The sequence below is a fragment of the Convolutriloba macropyga genome, chromosome 3, assembly GCF_964194025.1.
Source record: "Convolutriloba macropyga chromosome 3, txConMacr16.3, whole genome shotgun sequence".
NCBI classification, from domain to species: domain Eukaryota; kingdom Metazoa; phylum Xenacoelomorpha; order Acoela; family Convolutidae; genus Convolutriloba; species Convolutriloba macropyga.
This window is the reverse complement of record NC_134470.1, coordinates 33,423,998-33,430,234: the sequence shown is the minus strand read 5'-3', so window position 1 is coordinate 33,430,234 and position 6,237 is coordinate 33,423,998.

Below are 6,237 nucleotides of genomic sequence, written 5' to 3'. Positions count from 1 at the left end.
TTGTTCGGCTGGCAAGATAATCGATTTTAACAAAATTATGTGCAATGATTAATTTCAGGTAATGTGTTCATGCAAGACATTCGACAGAAATTGAAGCGCCATCGCCACGACAGAGAGGAAGAACAAGAAAACCCAACAAAGAGATTGCAAACCGTCTCAGACGAAGGTGCTCGTTATGTCGAACCACCTCCGTCACAGTACAAATATGTCCTAAAAATCAGTATTTGGATGTTTTTTGGAGTAGTTTCGTATTATTTAAGCTTATTGATTCCTTTCCTTATTGTGATGTGCTTGGCTTTTATGTATACCAAAGGAACATCGAATTCTAAAAAGCGATCCAAAAGCAATAGAATGAGTGCTTATTCGGTATTTAATCCTGGCTTCAAAGAGATACAAGGAACTCTTAATGCAGAGAAGTTGCAGAAGGAAATGACTGCTTTAATTTAGGAATGGTTAGCGGTTGAATCATGAACTACAAACTATATCTAGAAAATTTAGAATCAAATTTTATTTTTTTTAATCTAATTCTACTCGAATATAATAATAAATCAGGTGCCTTTTGCGTTAGGTTTTTCACTGATTCTCGCGTAGCGTGCGTTTGTCAAATTTTGATAACTATAGTTATTTGGATGTGTCAACAAGCTGACGTGCCAAAATAGCTTTTTAAACCAATCTGATTGGCTGAGAAATTGTCGTCAGTGTAACATTATACGCTCTTTAAGCCGAAAATTAACATGGTCTAATGCTTGAAAACGAAATTGAAGGTATTTGGATATGCCTCCGCGACGCGTGCGGCTTGATTTATAGCAATCAGCGGGCGAACAAGTTGCATTTATATTTCTTTTCGCCCTGGCTTGATTTTGAGAATATTTGAGGTAACTAACACGTATTTTAAAACATGGACATTATGGCGATCAAATTATTCATTCCATCAGAAACAACGCAATTACCTTAAATTTACCTTAACGGAAGTAAGATAAATTAAGATTAACGGAATTTTCACCTTAACTCAAGGAAAGGTTAATTTAAGTTAATTTACCTTAACCTTGTTAAAATTACCTTAATTTTTTTTGTAACGTTCTGCAAAACATAATTGCATATTTTTTAGAAAAATTATCGAAAACAAGTTGTCAATCAGAAACAGGAACCATATAATCCGAATCTCCGATTGGCTAATCTGAAAACTTTGTATTTTGGTACGTCTATCATTTTGACTAAAGCCAATCCCCTAATCGTTACATTTTGAGCTTCAACTAACTGACGATAGTGAAAATGGCAGCCACTCCTCTAGTCATTACATTTTGAGCTTCAACTAACTGGCGTTAGTGAAATTGGCAGACGTACCAAAATATGGACTTTCCAGATTAGCCAATCAGAGATGGGGAATATATAGGTCTTGCATCCGATTATGTTAGTCGTTCTTGTTTCTGAATGGCTGAAGAATTTCTGCACACTTATTTCCATGGTTTCGAAGATACGATTTGCAAGTTTTATTAAAAGTGCTTAGAGGTCACGCCAAACGGAAAAGAAATATAACTGAAGCCCACGCTCGGTTATGATGGATTCATATCAATTCGCTGCGGCATGGCCAAATGCAGTCATTTTTTTCAACGAGTTAGATGATATTGATTGTCGTCTAAATGTGCGCATAATATTACAATACTGGGCATTTATCTGCCAGTCAGTTTATTTTGAAAGTCCATGTTTTGGCACGTCTGTTGACACGAGGAAAAGTGTAGGTTTCCTTAGTATAATGTACCATTCTGCTGCGTCGGTGCTAGTTATTAAGGTGACTTTTTCATTCTTAGCTATTCCCAAGAGACTGCTGCTAAGTGTGTGGTTCGTGTAGGCGTGCGAGTGCGTGTGTGTATTTGAGTGTGTGTTTGTGTGTATGCGTGTGTGTGTATGTATTTGTGTGTATGCGTTTGTGTGTATGTGTGTGTGTGTGTGTGTGTGTGTGTGTGTGTGTGTTTGTATGGTATGTGTATTTATATATATGTATGCGTTTGTGTGTATGCGTGTCTGTGTGCTTGCGAGCGTGTGTGTGCGTATGTATGTATTTGTGTATGTGTGTGTTTGTATGTGTCTTTTTGTGCGTGTGTTTGTATGTTTGTGTGTGTCTGCGTGTGAGTGTGCTTACGGGCGCGTGTGTGTATGTATGTGTTGGTGCTTGCGGGCGCGCGTGTTTGTGTGCGTGTAAGTGTGCGCGATTTTGTGTGTGTGCTTGGGTCTGTTTGTGTGTGTGGGATTGTGTGTATGTGTCTGTGTGTGAGCGTGTGTTAGTGTGTCTGTGTGCTTGCGCGCGTGTGTGTTTGTATGTATATGTGTGTGTTTGTGTGTATGTGTGTGGTGGGTGTGTGTGTCTTTGTGTGTGTGTGTGTGTGTGTGTGTGTGTGTGTGTGTGTGTGTGTGTGTGTGTGTTAGAGTCTGTATATGTGTGTGTGTGTTTGTGTGTGTGTATGTTTGTTTGTCTGTATGCGTGCGTGTGTTTGTGCCTATTATTGCGTGCGTGAGTATGTGCGTGCTTGTGTTTGTGCGTATGAGTGTCTGTGTGTGCGTGCATTTGTTTGGGTATATGTGTGTGCGTGCATGTGTGTTTGTTTTTGTGTGTGTGTGTGTGTGTGTGTCTGAGTTTGCGTGTATATGTGTCTCTGTGCGTGTCTGCGTGTGTGTGCGTGTGTGTTCGTGTTTGTCTCTTCCTGTGTGTGTGTAAGTGCGTGTGTTTGTGTCTGTATGTGTATATGTGTGTGTGTGTGTGTGCATGTGAATGTGTGTGTGTGTGTGCGCGCATGTGTGTATGTGTATTTGTGCATAGTTGCGTGCGTGTTTCTGTTGTGGTGTGTGTGGTCGTGTTAAACAATCCATTGAGTTTCAGCTTTCTTCCACTTTTTAAAGAGCTGAAGCACCCTCTTAGGTTCGGTCCTCTGTTTTTTCATGCTCCACTCATTCGGGCATTGGTTGAACATTCCTGGGCAGTTGGTCATGACTTGTCGAGCGGTTTCCTCTGCCATTTTGCATGCTCTACAGCAGTTATCAGCTTTTCTCGCCACCCTCTCTGGTACGGGTGGTGGCCTCTTTTGAGTCTTGATTTTCTTGTCTGTTCAGACCTGTTCAGGTATCTCTTCGTGCCCTCTTCAATGTGTGCTTCGGCAGTGGTGTCGACAGGTAGGTCGTTCCATTTTAGAATCCGCTTTATCTCTGAGCGTATCGCTTCTTCGATCTTCTGGCTTCTTGGCGAGCCTTCATTAGCTGCTTTGTTGGCTTGTTCGTTGCTGTGGGCACCACAATGACTGGGGCACCAAACCACTTCTATATCGGTTCATTTCCAAATTTCTTTGAGGCGGATCAGTGTATCCCATATTTTCTTTTACGTAGTTCTAGTCCATTGCTTCTGCATGCCGAGCTTGCATAGGCTTTGTGCAAACAACATCGAGTCCGTTATGATTACAAACTGCTTGTTCTCAGTTGTCTTTGCAATGTAAGCCCGAGCGTTCGAAAAAGCCGTCAGTTCGGCTTCGAAACTTGAAGAATGGCCTGCTGCTGAACATGTCTCCCCTGTGGCCTCGCAAAACATCCAAGCTCCTCCATTTTACGTTCCAGCTGTTGCTGATCCATCAGTGTAGATATTTGCTCTAGGTTTGACTCTCGAGGAACTGTTCGTTTTTGGTCTTCTAAGTTGTCGGTCTTCTTGGTCGTGGGAATTTTTGTCACGATTTTGATTGCCGTTTGCCATGAAGTGGTTTCCTCTGCCATTATTTATACTCGAGAGTAGTTATCAGCTTTCTCGTTGAGACTAACTTTTTCTCGCCATCCTCACGTCCGGGTGGTGTCCAGATTTGAGTCTTGATTCTGCTGTGTGTCTGCGGGTGTGTGTATGTGAGTATGTTTTTATGTGTTTGTGCGTGTTTGCGCGTGTGTGTTTGTGTTTGTGTGGGGTGTGTGTGTCAATTAATCCATTGAGTTTCAGCCTTCTTCCACTTACTCAAAGAGTTGGAGCGCCCTCTTAGGTTAAGTCCTTAGTTTTTTTATGCTAAACTCATTCGGGCATTGGTTGAACATTCCTGGCCAGTCGGTCAGGACGTGCCGAGCGTTTTCCTCTGCTATTTTTCATACTCTACAGCAGTTATCAGCTTTCTCGATAAGACTAACTTTTTTCGCCACCCTCTTTGACCTGGGTGCTGTCATTTGAGTCCTGATTTTCTTGTCTTCAGACCTGTTCAGGTCTCTGTCTCTCTGTTATTTCTTCGTGCCCTCTTCAATGTGTGCTTTGGCAGTTGTGTTGACAGGTAGGTCGTTCCATTTTAGAGTCCGCTTTATCTCTGAGCTTATCGCCTCCGCGAACTCCTGGCTTCTTGTCGAGCCTTCATTAGCTGCTTTGTTGGCTTGTTCTTTGCTGTGAGTCCCACAATGAGGGGCACCAAACCACTTCTATATCGGCTACTTCTCCATTTTTTGAGGGGGTCAGTATCCCTTACTTTCTTTAACGTGGTTCTAGTCCTTTGCTTCCGCATGCCGAGCTTGCTTAGGCTTTGTGCAAACAACATCGATCCCTCTATGATTATATACTGCTTGTTCCCAGTTGTCTTTTCAATGCAAGCCCGAGCGTTCGAAAAAGCCGTCAGTTCCGCTTGATAACTTGAAAAATGGCCTGCTGCTGAAAATGTCTCCCATGTGGCCTCGCAAAGCATCCCATCTCATCCATTGTACGTTCCAGAGCTGTTGCTGATCCACCAGTGTAGATATTTGCTCTAGGTTTGACTCTCGAGGAACTGTTCGTTTTTGGTCTTCTAAGTTGTCGGTCTTCTTGGTCGTGGGAATTTTTGTCACGATTTTGATTGCCGTTTGCCATGAAGCGGTCTCATCTGCCATTATTTATACTCGTGAGCAGTTATCAGCTTTCTCGTTGAGACTAACTGTTTCTCGCCACCCTCACGTCAGGGTGGTTTCCTGATTTGAGTCTTGATTTTGCTGTGTGTCTGCCGGTGTGTGTGTGTGTGTGTGTGTGTGTATGTATGTAAGTATGTGTATTTATGTGTTTGTGCGTGTTTGCGCGCGTGTGTTTGTGTGGGGTGTGTGTGTTAATTAATCCATTGAGTTTCAGCCTTCTTCCACTTACTCAAAGAGTTGGAGCGCCCTCTTAGGTTAAGTCCTTAGTTTTTCGGGCATTGGTTGAACATTCCTGGGCAGTCGGTCAGGACGTGCCGAGCGTTTTCCTCTGCCATTTCGCATACTCTACAGCAGTTATCAGCTTTCTCGATGAGACTAACTTTTTTCGCCACCCTCTTTGACCCGGGTGGTGTCATTTGAGTCCTGATTTTCGTGTCTGTTCAGGTCTCTGTCTCTCTGGTATTTCTTCGTGCCCTCTTCAATGTGTGCTTTGGCAGTTGTGTTGACAGGTAGGTTGTTGCATTTTAGAGTCCGCTTTATTTCTGAGCTTATCGCCTCCTCGAACTTCTGGCTTCTTGTCGAGCCTTCATTAGCTGATTTGTTGGCTTGTTCGTTGCCGTGAGTCCCACAATGACTGGGGCACCAAACCACTTCTATACGGTTCGTTTCCAAATGTCTTTTTGAGGCGGATCAGTGTATCCCATATTTTCTTTTACGTAGTTCTAGTCCATTGCTTCTGCATGCCGAGCTTGCTTAGGCTTTGTGCAAACAACATCGATCCCGCTATGAGTATATACTGCTTGTTCCCAGTTGTCTTTGCAATGCAAGCCCGAGCGTTCGAAAAAGTCGTCAGTTCCGCTTGATAACTTGAAAAATGGCCTGCTGCTGAACATGATGTCTCCCCTGTGGCCTCGCAAAGCATCCCAGCTCTTCCATTGTACGTTCCAGCTGTTGCTGATCCACCAGTGTAGATATTTGCTCTAGGTTTGACTCTCGAGGAACTGTTCGTTTTTGGTCTTCTAAGTTGTCGGTCTTCTTGGTCGTGGGAATTTTTGTCACGATTTTGATTGCCGTTTGCCATGGGCCCGTGTTGGGCGGAAAAGTTTCCGGGTTGTCGGGTCCAGTGATCTCCCAACAGTTTTTTCTGGAATAGCTTCTCCAGTCTGTTTTCTTTGTCCTCTGTTTTTGTACAGTTGTTGAATTCTCGTATGCTATAGCTGCCAACTGTAAGCTTCTTGTCTTTATCTCTTCTGCCGATCTCTTCAGAATTGTTAACCGATTTTGGGAAACTTCTTTTTGTTAACTTTGGAACTGAATTTTGCAAGCGATCTCAAGCGAACGGTTGTTAAC